This window comes from Lactuca virosa, chromosome 1 (genome assembly GCF_052849685.1).
Source record: "Lactuca virosa cultivar CGN04683 chromosome 1, Lactuca_virosa_CGN04683_v6, whole genome shotgun sequence".
Taxonomy (NCBI): domain Eukaryota; kingdom Viridiplantae; phylum Streptophyta; class Magnoliopsida; order Asterales; family Asteraceae; genus Lactuca; species Lactuca virosa.
The window spans coordinates 284,954,501-284,967,130 of record NC_136426.1 but is presented as its reverse complement, the minus strand read 5'-3'; positions in this window follow the sequence as shown (position 1 = coordinate 284,967,130).

Here is a 12,630-nt window from a genome sequence, read left to right as displayed (position 1 = left end):
TCATCAACAAAATGAGATGTTCAACAAATTTTCAGAAAATAGTTCATTTTTCTCGAATTATTATAATTATTGAAATAAAATAGGGCAATAAATCATATAAAATACTTTCTTAGGTCTATAAATCCTATGTAAATTCGTGGATGACCCCTATACTAAAGAATGACCCCACATTAAATTTCATCGGTTTTTGTTACTCTTTAATACGGTTTTCAATTTTCTTTTTGTTTGGCTCCAATAAATCATAAAAGCACTTTAGAGAATCTTACAATGATATATAACAATTTTTGCAGTTGCTACCAGAGGTATAAGACTCAGAAAGATATTTTCAGAATTTTTCATAATGCATTCCTATTTTTCCCCGATATTTGTATTTATAATGGCCTAAAAATAGATAAAATAGTTCTGCTCATCCACAATTCATGAAAATTTACCAGAACACCTTCTAGTACATTAGGAGGCTACATAAAAATTTTGATCATTTTTCTCTTCTGTATACTATTTTTCTCCTATTTTCTAATATTAAATACACTTAAATACACAAAATCGGATTACACTATATGAAAACCACCTTTCGTATTTTTCCCAGATTATTTACACTGTAAATGAAATTTACAAAAATTTTAGTAATTTACTTTAACTGTTTATTATTTATTCGCCAATTAATGATTATTTAAGACGATAAAACAAAGAAAAATAGAAAGACTAACTGAAAAATATCTTTTATATTTTTCACAGCTTCTATATGTATAACAACAATGTTACAAAAATTTTGGGCAATTTTGGAAACTGTTTTCTATTTATTTCAATTTTTATTAGAATAAATGCAAAAAATCATAAAATTGGGTTAAACAATTTAGAATATCGTTTTTATATTTTTTTCCAGGTCAAGTATGTCTAATGGCAGTACTATAAAAATTTTGGGAATTTTTATCCTTTGAATGTTATTTTTCATGAATTTATATTGTTATGAAGGCTTAAAATCGTGAAAATAGTTAGACAAATCAAAAATTCAAGAAAATTTATCTTAAGGTCTTTGACTTCAATTAAAACTGAAATGAAAAGTTTGGAAAATTTTAGAACTAAATTGATTTAGATTTTGAATATTAAATCATTGGAACACCTCTTAAAATGTTAAATATTAGCATTTCAATAATGTGAATTTTCCAATTAAATTGTTATATAACAATTGATTTATTGAAATTTAATTTTCACAGAAAAATGTTTGTAACTTATCAATATTAAATTTTGACACAATATTGGCATAATTCTATTGTAGTAGTAATTATACTAGTGTTAGATTTCGATTAGAGACTCACTAGCGAATACCATTATTGTAGGAATCGATAGTGGTACAAGTGGAACTTAGCTCAAGGCATCATTTGCATCATCGCAATGCATATTGTGAGTATTCACGCATTCCCCTATTTTCAGTTTTTATGTTTTGGGGTGGAAAAGCATGTCCCGAAAAACTATTATTTGTTCGTTGTATTTAAATTGATTTGTATCAAACATGATTGCTATTTTATTGCTATATCTCTCTATGTATGTCTATGCAACACGGAACATGAGAACTTATCGTCTTAAGGCCCTTCCCTTACACTTTTCTCTAACCATTATCTCTTTGAGCCAATGGTCATTGTGGATAGCGCTATTAGGAATTGACAACTCCTCACTCGCCCGATTGCTGGAGTGCATGATACCATATAATCTATGGAACGATAAGCATAGATCTTGATAAAGCTTCAGTCATAGGCTTGGTTGAGAACTCATTGTTTGCTCATACACATACAAACTTGTTATTTATTATGGCAATAAACTCGTTTATCAATTATAGCAATCAACTTTGTTTCTCATTATAGCAATGAATTCTGTTTCACATTATAGCAATGAACTTTGTTTCTCATTATAGCAATGCACCTTTATTATTGAAAACTTATATACTTGTTTTAGCAATGAAATTGTTCGCTCCTAGTAACAACGAATATTATTTCGATTCTTGAAAACCCATTTTAGCAATATAGTTTTATTTATAGAAACTTTTATCAAAACTTTTATTTCGATTCTTGAAACCAATTTTATTTTTAATCTGTGAGTACTCACCAACTATTTTTATAGTTGACGCTCGTTTTACATGCTTTTTCAGGAATCATCGAGTAAGTGGCACTTAGGGACACATCACTTTTAGGAGCATTTGCATGTGTTGTATTTCAATTTACATTGTAATTTCTTTTAAAAGTTGTTCAAACCCATTGTAAATTTGTAATGATTTTTAATACTATGGTTAGTGTTGTCTTTAAACTTTTTCTATGAAACCCTTTGTACTGCCACGCCTCGTGTTTCCGCTTTAGCGGGGTGTGACAGGAAATGGTATCAGAGCCAAAGGTTATAGAGAATACCGGTTTTCCTTTGGAGAACCACAACTATAGCCAAAAAAAAATTTCAAAACGTTTTTTTTAAATACTGAACATACTACTGGTATAACTAATTCGAGTACGCATTATTGGACTTTAATTAAGTATAGCCTGGCCAACTATGCTTAATTAAGGAAAGTTAATGTGAGGCTGGAAACGGTTATACTAGAATTATGTTCAAAACAATTTTCAACTTAAACTTTTGAAAAACAAAATTTTTCGGTGTGCGTACGGGCATTGCATATTATAGGCATTCATCTAGGTACACTTAGAAACTAAGTGCACTTTTACCATAATGTCTTATTTAGAAATATTCTTATCCCTTATCAAGTGCTAGGTTAACCACTTAGGTTATATCACTAGCCACTCTAGGAGCAATGCACTTAGTACTGAGAATGAGTATTCCTTGGTAGCTATTGACTTTAGATGTAAGGTTAGTAGCTAGATATACACTAGTAATAATCTTAAGTCGAAACCTATACCAATTATTCCTTAATACCTCTTCATCGTCTTCGTACTAGAGTTACAACTAGGAAAAAGGCATTTCGATACCGACACGAATGATAATTGGAGCATCGCGTAAGGAGGTAGATGAGTCGCCACTAAGTAATCACGTGGATACCATTGGCAGGCATTCCGGATTCGACTCACGAGGAGACAAGGAGGTTTAACCCATACGTGAGACCTTATTACTACGCTACGATTTAGCTCTAGGTTGTTTCCACCTTGAGCTTAAAACTTAGCATAGGATATCCCTTTGACCTCTATAAAAGGTCATAAACTGCATTGACACCATAAAATGTTTTTCAAACAATTTTTCTTGTCCTTTATTTTGGGGAAAAGACATCGGCACTCGCCTTATACTCGTTTTGTACTCGCCTTAGTATTTAGGTACGATCAACTACACTAACATACTTTCTCCTTACTTCTTAATCTTCCATCGAAAAATTATTTCGCTTCATCGGTTTTATTTATCATCGATAAAATATTTTATAACCACTTCATTCAACTTAGTAGACATTTCCTAACAATGTAAGCCATATTCTCGCTAAAAATCTTTTGACAACTTGCTTTAACTTAATACTTTTCTTCAAAAATCAATTTAACCAATATTTGTTTTAATCCTGCTATTTCAATTTCATTTCAAATCCATTTCAATGGATAGATGTGCTTTTAAGGTCATATAAACCATTTTAAACCTTGCTTACCATTTTGGCACGTTTTCGAAAAACTAGAAACATTTTCTTTTATAATCTTGTTTAAACTCTTTGCTTCAAAACATAGACCTATGACATTGAAGTTCATTTTATGTGTAAAAGCTTCATTGAATCTTCAAACCACTTTTGTTTTAAGTCTTTTGACTACTTTCTCATTTAGGCATTGTACTTTACTTAAATGCATTTTCTTGAATCCCAACATGATATTTTCACAACTTTCTACTTCACACATGTTTCTAAGATATCTATAATTCCTAAATTTCCAACACACATCATTTGTTTATTTTATTTCAAATTAGTTTTATAATCTGTGTTTATAAAACTTACAACATTGCAAAACTTAGTGTTCACTTTTAAACTTTCAGCGACGTACTTTTGACAATGCACGATTATTCATCTAAATATGTTAAGTCTTTACCTTATCCGTTTTAACCATTGTTGGACTCTAGTCTAAAAGGTCAACACTATCAGATTTTCAATTACCAATTGTAATGCTTCTTCTTTTTCACAAATGGATTTTTAATTTAATAGATAACTCATGAATTTTTAGCAAACACTTTAAAACTTCTTCATATCTATGTAACCATCAATATACATCAAATATTTAAGTTTGAAATATATCTCAATCTAGTTTTAAATCTACCTATGGGTATTGTTCTTATAATTTTAACAATAACAATCATTGCCGCCGCTACCTTCCTTTATCTTTCCCCCGAACTTTATTTCTCGCTCTCCTTCCGATTTTAGATCTCGCACGCCATAATATTAACATAATACATTGTCTAACTTTATTCTGTCTATTTTGCCCCTCCTGGTATCATGTTCGTACACATAAAGACTAGAAGTCTACCCTTCCGTTTTGAGCGATTAATACGTGTATAGTCGTGAGGCATACTTTTTATTTAGTCAGCTTTGATATATTCAATTACACCTTTTATCATATACATCTTGTTTTTATTTTGAAATCTCTATAAACAAGTGATCCTTATTTACATTGCTCTTTCGTTCTAGATTCGGAAACTTGATTTAAAATGTAATTTTCATTGTATTTTTCTTACAATTAATACACAAGAAGAATACCATTGTTCTTATCGTTTTTCTAAATCCATAAAATATATGTGAAAGAATACATTTTCTTATGCTTCTTCTTTTCTTTAAATACATCAAAAGTCTTGAATTTTACTATTATATATTCTCTAAATGATTGTTTTTGTAGAAACACTAAATTAAGAATCCACTATTTTCAATCATCGATATTTTTACACCTTTCTTAAAATAGCATTCTACTTTGTAATTTTCATTGAGTTCCTAAACTCTCAACTTTGTTTTTATAAATATTCTGACCCGTAAGCTTGAATTTGTCCTGACTTAGACAATTAGACAATTTTTCAAAAGAGTAATCAAAATATTTTTGTATAAATTCCCTTATTGATGACTTAAACCTGTAACCTTAATTAATCTTTATATTATTTTACTACTTCGTTTGATCGCCAAACATGTATTTTCATTATCTTGGAATTATTACATATTTTGATAATAGTGAGATTAATTATCATTTCTAAACACACATTTTGATAACAGTTGGATTTTTATCACTTCTAAACACTTAAAATGTTATCTACACAATGTGATTTAATCTCCTTCATTTGCAACATTGACTCTCTAAATATATATATTCTTCGAATATAGTTCTATTATTGTAAGGGTAACCGTAGTAGTAATTATAGCCTCGGAGATCCTCAATACTTTCGTAATTTAATTTGTAGACGATACTTAAATAGCCTTTACATTTGAGATGTACCAAAACTTCGTTGCCAACCCTTAGTACGTATTTTTAGGAACTTACCCTCGATCGCTTCCCTTTCATTCATGCTACCCCTTCTTATTTCGAAATATATCTTTTCCAGATATAGTAGCCAACCCGAAAGTGAACAAATTGTTCCTAATCTCTTCTTTATTAGGCGGCGAATTTACACTTAGTGTTAATTTAGAATGCTACTTAAGGATCAATGCGGATTTAACGCTCAATGCAGTGGGTGCTTCAGCAAAACTTATAACGTTCTTTTAAGTTAGATAATATCTAACTAGATAATATTTTCAACTAGGTCGCCAAGGTTGGATCATGATTTCCATGATCCTAATTTCCCACAATCTAGACTGTAGAACTCAAATTATGGAAACACTAAATTGATTATAGCTAAAGAGTTGGGCACTTCCTTTGAGGAATTAACCCAAAATAATCAAAGAGTTCTCCAAGTCACCACCCCTCCAATTGTACAATTGCAGCGGATTGAGTTCTAATAGAATTCGTCACGAATTGAATTTCGGGACGAAATTCTTTCAACCGGGGTAGACTGTGACAACCGTCAAAATTCGAGTCGGTTCTAGATTTGACTAGACTTAGTTGCACATATAGGCACTACACATACTAGACTTAGTAACTAGAAGCTAAGTTATAACCTACTAGAAACTTGGAAACAATTAGAATCAATGGATAGTGTACTTAGATTTCACATTGATATGTGAATTCTACATCTACTGAGCTGTAGTGACTATCCATATTTGGGTCACTCTTTGACTCGAACAACATTTCATGAATCATATACACACATCATGCACTTGACCTAGTAGTAGAAATTAGGTCAAAGTCTCATAGAAACTTAAGTTAAAATTGAAGACTAGGACTAGTATACTTGATTCCTCAATTTCGTTGGATCTCGGAATCACTACATAGAATGCCAATAAACCGATAAAAAAATAAATTACAAACATTATTTCTAATTTGAATAAGAGTTATGAAACTCTAAAATAGTTTGAAGTCTCAAAATTTAATTAATTTTGATATCCAAAGACTTACAAACTCTCAAAAACCCTAAATGCCCTAAAAACTCACATTTATAAACTTTAACATTAAAAATTATATAAAAATAATTATGAAGCTTCTAATATTATCTTATAATAATTAAAATTATGAAAATGCATTTAAGAAAATAAAATTTAACTCATTAACATTTACCCTTAATTTATGAATCAAAAATCAAGGTTTATGAATAAAAACTTGATTTTAGTGCACATTTTATAAAAGAGTTTGATATTTTTATAAAAGATTTGAATTTTTATAAAAATAGAAGAGAGGGAAACCCTTTCTTATCCCCCAAAACCGGCCACCCTCTTCCCAAGACACTCCCCCTCTTCCCAAAACACATAATCATTTCTTTCTCTCTCACACTCCACCTTCTCTCTCATTTTCTATCATTTCTCTCTACCTTCACCACTCCATTTTCTCTCTTCCTTTCTCTATACCCACGAAATTTTCCAGAAAATAAGTCCAAGAACACACCTCAAACTCAAAATCTTCATCATCTAGTGGTGGTCATTAAGGTAGAACACGATTTCCTTTCATTTTCCTCCATGTTTTCAAGGTTTTCCTAGCATTTCCTTCTTCTTCTACACCTTTCTCTTAGAAAATATGTGTGCATGTTCATTCACTTGAGTTTTGATGATGATGGTGGTAGGATTTCACCCAAAAACAACATGCATGTTGTAAATGGTGAAATCCAAGGACCTAAACCTAAGTCAAGATCATGAAAATGCATTTTTCTACAAGTTTTGGTGGAAAATCACCACATGCACTCTAAGTTTTCTTTCAAAAACGATTGTTGAACATTTCAAACTCATGAATGGTCTTCAAACAAACATGCATGTGATGATCTTCAAGCTTAGATGCTAGATCATCAAAGTATGTTGTTAAAAGCTTTCAAATATGTTCATGAAGGATTTATTTCCAAATAAATATCTAAAACTCCTTTGCTGACCAAATCCGATTTTTCCCAGATTCTCATCAACAAAATGAGATGTTCAACAAATTTTCAGAAAATAGTTCATTTTTCTCGAATTATTATAATTATTGAAATAAATTAGGGGAATAAATCATATAAAATACTTTCTGAGGTCTATAAATCCTATGTAAATTCGTGGATGACCCCTATGCTAAAGAATGACCCCACATTAAATTTCATCGGTTTTTGTTACTGTTTAATATGGTTTTCAATTTTCTTTTTGTTTGGCTCCAATAAATCATAAAAGCACTTTAGAGAATCTTAAAATGATATATAACAATTTTCGCAGTTGCTACCAGAGGTATAAGACTCAGAAAGATATTTTCAGAATTTTTCATAATGCATTCCTATTTTTCCCCGATATTTGTATTTATAATGGCCTAAAAATAGAAAAAATAGTTCTGCTCATCCAAAATTCATGAAAATTTACCAGAACACCTTATAGTACATTAGGAGGCTACATAAAAATTTTGATGATTTTTCTCTTCTGTATACTATTTTTCTCCTATTTTCTAATATTAAATACACTTAAATACACAAAATCGGATTACACTATATGAAAACCACCTTTGTTATTTTTCCCAGATTATTTACACTGTAAATGAAATTTACAAAAATTTTGGTAATTTACTTTAACTGTTTATTATTTATTCGCCAATTAATGATTATTTAAGAGGATAAAACAAAGAAAAATAGAAAGACTAACTGAAAAATATCTTTTATATTTTTTCACAGCTTCTATATGTATAATAACAATGTTACAAAATTTTTGGGCAATTTTGGAAACTGTTTTCTATTTATTTCAATTTTTATTAGAATAAATCAACAAAAATCATAAAATTGGGTTAAACAATTTAGAATACCGTTTTTATATTTTTTCCAGCTCAAGTATGTCTAATGGCAGTAATATAAAAATTTTGGGAATTTTTATCCTTTGAATGTTATTTTTCATGAATTTATATTGTTATGAAGGCTTAAAATCGTGAAAATAGTTAGACAAATCAAAAATTCAAGAAAATTTATCTTAAGGTCTTTGACTTCAATTAAAACTGAAATGCAAAGTTTGGGAAATTTTAGAACTAAATTGATTTAGTTTTTGAATATTAAATCATTGGAACACCTCTTAAAATGTTAAATATTAGCATTTCAATAATGTGAATTTTCCAATTAAATTGTTATGTAACAATTGATTTATTGAAATTTAATTTTCACAGAAAAATGTTTGTAACTTATCAATATTAAATTTTGACACAATATTGGCATAATTCTATTGTAGTAGTAATTATACTAGTGTTAGATTTCGATTAGAGACTCACTAGCGAATACCATTATTGTAGGAATCGATAGTGGTACAAATGGAACTTAGCTCAAGGCATCATTTGCATCATCGCAATGCATATTGTGAGTATTCACGCATTCCCCTATTTTCAGTTTTTATGTTTTGGGGTGGAAAAGAATGTCCCGAAAAACTATTATTTGTTCGTTGTATTTAAATTGATTTGTATCAAACATGATTGCTATTTTATTGCTATATCTCTCTATGTATGTCTATGCAACACGGAACATGAGAACTTATCGTCTTAAGGCCCTTCCCTTACACTTTTCTCTAACCATTATCTCTTTGAGCCAATGGTCATTGTGGATAGCGCTATTAGGAATTGACAACTCCTCACTCGCCCGATTGCTGGAGTGCATGATACCATATAATCTATGGAGCGATAAGCATAGATCTTGATAGGGCTTCAGTCATAGGCTTGGTTGAGAACTCATTGTTTGCTCATACACATACAAACTTGTTATTTATTATGGCAATAAACTCGTTTATCAATTATAGTAATCAACTTTGTTTCTCATTATAGCAATGAATTCTGTTTCACATTATAGCAATGAACTTTGTTTCTCATTATAGCAACGCACCTTTATTATTGAAAACTTATATACTTGTTTTAGCAATGAAATTGTTCGCTCCTGGTAACAACGAATATTATTTCGATTCTTGAAAACCCGTTTTAGCAATATAGTTTTATTTATAGAAACTTTTATCAAAACTTTTATTTCGATTCTTGAAACCAATTTTATTTTTAATCTGTGAGTACTCACCAACTATTTTTATAGTTGACGCTCGTTTTACATGCTTTTTCAGGAATCATCGAGTAAGTGGCACTTAGGGACACATCACTTTTAGGAGCATTTGCATGTGTTGTATTTCAATTTACATTGTAATTTCTTTTAAAAGTTGTTCAAACCCATTGTAAATTTGTAATGATTTTTAATACTATGGTTAGTGTTGTCTTTAAACTTTTTCTATGAAACCCTTTGTACTGTCACGCCTCGTGTTTCCGCTTTAGCGGGGTGTGACAATTACCAAGAAATTTTTTTAAGTAACAAAGTTTCGATGGGGCATTTTGTGACATCATTGGAAAAACCTTTGTGACTTTTAGGCCACGTCATCACAAAAGGATATTGCATGCAAGGTTAGACTCTAACACATTTAGTGATGAAAAGAATTTGGAATTCTTGCTGGTTCTAATAAGAATTTGAAATTGTGAAATGAGCATCATTGGAATAATGTCCAATCGATCTATTCACAAAGGATGGACCATAGAGATACATAGTATGCATGTTTAGAACATGGCATGACTGATGTCTATTTCAAGTGTTTAGTTGATTAATCGAAACATTATGCAATTAATAAAGTCTAATTAATATGGTGATTAAATAATAAGTGTTTTATTTATATTCAATAGTTTTGAGACCATAGTTAATTAGGTTTTTAATGTGTTTCACTTCGCATGTTTTACTTCCCGAATAATTAGATTATTCAAAACATCCACAGTCGATCATACTTTGGAAGTAAGTAGTGAATTAAGAATGTCGTGAATTGTATTGTAGATTGTTTAATGGTTTAGACATAGCAATGGTTTGTTGCAACATTCACGAATACTTTTGAAATGGGGATTTGAGTATTGGATTAAACCACACTCAGAGAATTACTTCATGGATTTTATCACGAGTAATTTTGAGATGATAATATCTTATATTCTTGAAACGGAGACATATGAGTTGTTGCTTACGAGTCAGTTGTGCATTGATAATACGTAAACGCATCAGTAACTTGATGTTATAAAACGTATTGTTGTGCGTGATTTGATGAGTGAATAGTGCAAGCATATGAGTCGTTGTTTGTCCGTTCCTTTTACCCTAACAGGAAAAGCGATATATGTGGGCCCCTCGATGATTTGGTGAGGACATCTTAAGCGCTTGGCCAAGCCTGGACTGAATTGATGTTTTCAATTAGTAGTCTGATTTCAGTCATCATGAATCGGAAACCGGGAAACAAACCTTGGACAGAGAAAATGATTATAATCCATGTATCATGTCCATACAGTATCTTATATAACAGAGGAATATTTGATCACTTATCTAAAGGACACATAACTGGCTAGGTCAGAGTTCGACAACGGCTTTTGAAAGCTACAATGTGCTGGTCAAATTTTTAAGTTGTACTTGCAATTATAGTTATTAGACTTATCCAAGTGGGAGACTGTTGGAATAGGTGTCTAAGCCAATAACTATTATTGGTATATACTTGAATTGAGAGAAGCAAAAGTCCTTTTGGGCTGCCTTCACTCTTGCAACTTGACAGGATGACTTTTGGAACACCAAAAGCCTTGATCGGTGACAGAGGCACACACTTCTGGAACAAAACTCTCAGATCAGTTCTCAAGAAGTATGGAGTCCAACATCGAGTGTCAACAACTTATCACCTACAAACAAATGGACAAGCTAAAGTGTCAAACAGAGAAATCAAGTCCATACTTGAGAAAACAGTGAACACAAACCACAAAGATTTGAGTTTGAGACTACAAGTGTTGGGTTGCCTTCACTCTTGCAACTTGACAGGATGACTTTTGGAGAGAAGTTGAATTTATTATTTGGAATAATAAATTTATATGAATGATTTGTTAATATGTTATGAGAATAATATATTAATTGTAAATCATGTTATTTAATTAATATTTAATCAGAGATTGATTTGGAATTAATTTTGGGATTAAAAGAATTAATTAAATATACAAGGGCTGCTTTGCAAATCATTGATAGTTGTGAAACTGGGCTCTTGGACCCCTTGGATAGGAGTGGACGAAAATTATAGGGTGGCCCTATAAGTTTTCTTCCAAATGCTTCTAATTAGGGAGTCCATGGATTGCTTAGGCCTTAAGCAGGAAATTAGGGTTTCCACCTTCAAACCCTAGCTTTTGGACTAAGCAACCACAAGTATATAAGGAGGGGTAACTCCTTGGATTTTCGGCCACTTCACTCTAACCATCCCTAGAACAGCCAAAATTCTGGTGTGCCTCCTTCCCTCTCCTTCTCATCCTCTTGCAAAGAGTGTTTGTAAGCCATTAGAGGTGTCACATTTGAGGCACTTGCTTTCAAGAGTTCAAGAATCAACAAGGATCAACTATTATTACTACATAACAATTGAGGTATATATCTAAACCCTATATTTAGGTTAATTTTGTTTTTCATAGATGGCTATTAGGGTTTCTCTTTGATATTCAAGTTTGCATGTTCAACTAGCAAAAACCTACATCCTTAATTATTGGGTTGCATGAACACATAGGATTTGTTGTTATGCTCAAAACTCATCAAAACGATGCTCTTTGGGCATACCGAACTGCATATAAAACTCCAATTGGGATGTCACCTTATAGACTTGTGTTTGGCAAAGTGTGTCATCTCCCTGTTGAACTGGATCACAAAGCTTTCTGGGCGGTCAAAAAGCTAAACATGAAGATTGATGAAGCGGGTGTTCACCGAAAGTTAGAGATTCAAGAGTTGGAGGAGATAAGAAATGAAGCATTCGAGAGCTCACGCAGCTACAAAGACAAGACCAAAGCGTTCCTTGATAAGTACCTCTCCCATAAGACCTTTGAGATTGGTTAAAATGTATTACTCTATGAGTCACGACTTAAATGGTATTTCTGTAAGTTACGGTCCCGGTGGGTGGGACCGTTCATTGTTAATAATATATTTGATCATGGTGTACTTGAATTTAAAAGTAACGAAACTGGAAAAGTGTTCAAGGTTAATGGTTACATGTTAAAGGCCTTTTATGAAGGTTTCCAAGAGAAAGACATGGAGGTTGATAGCTTGGAA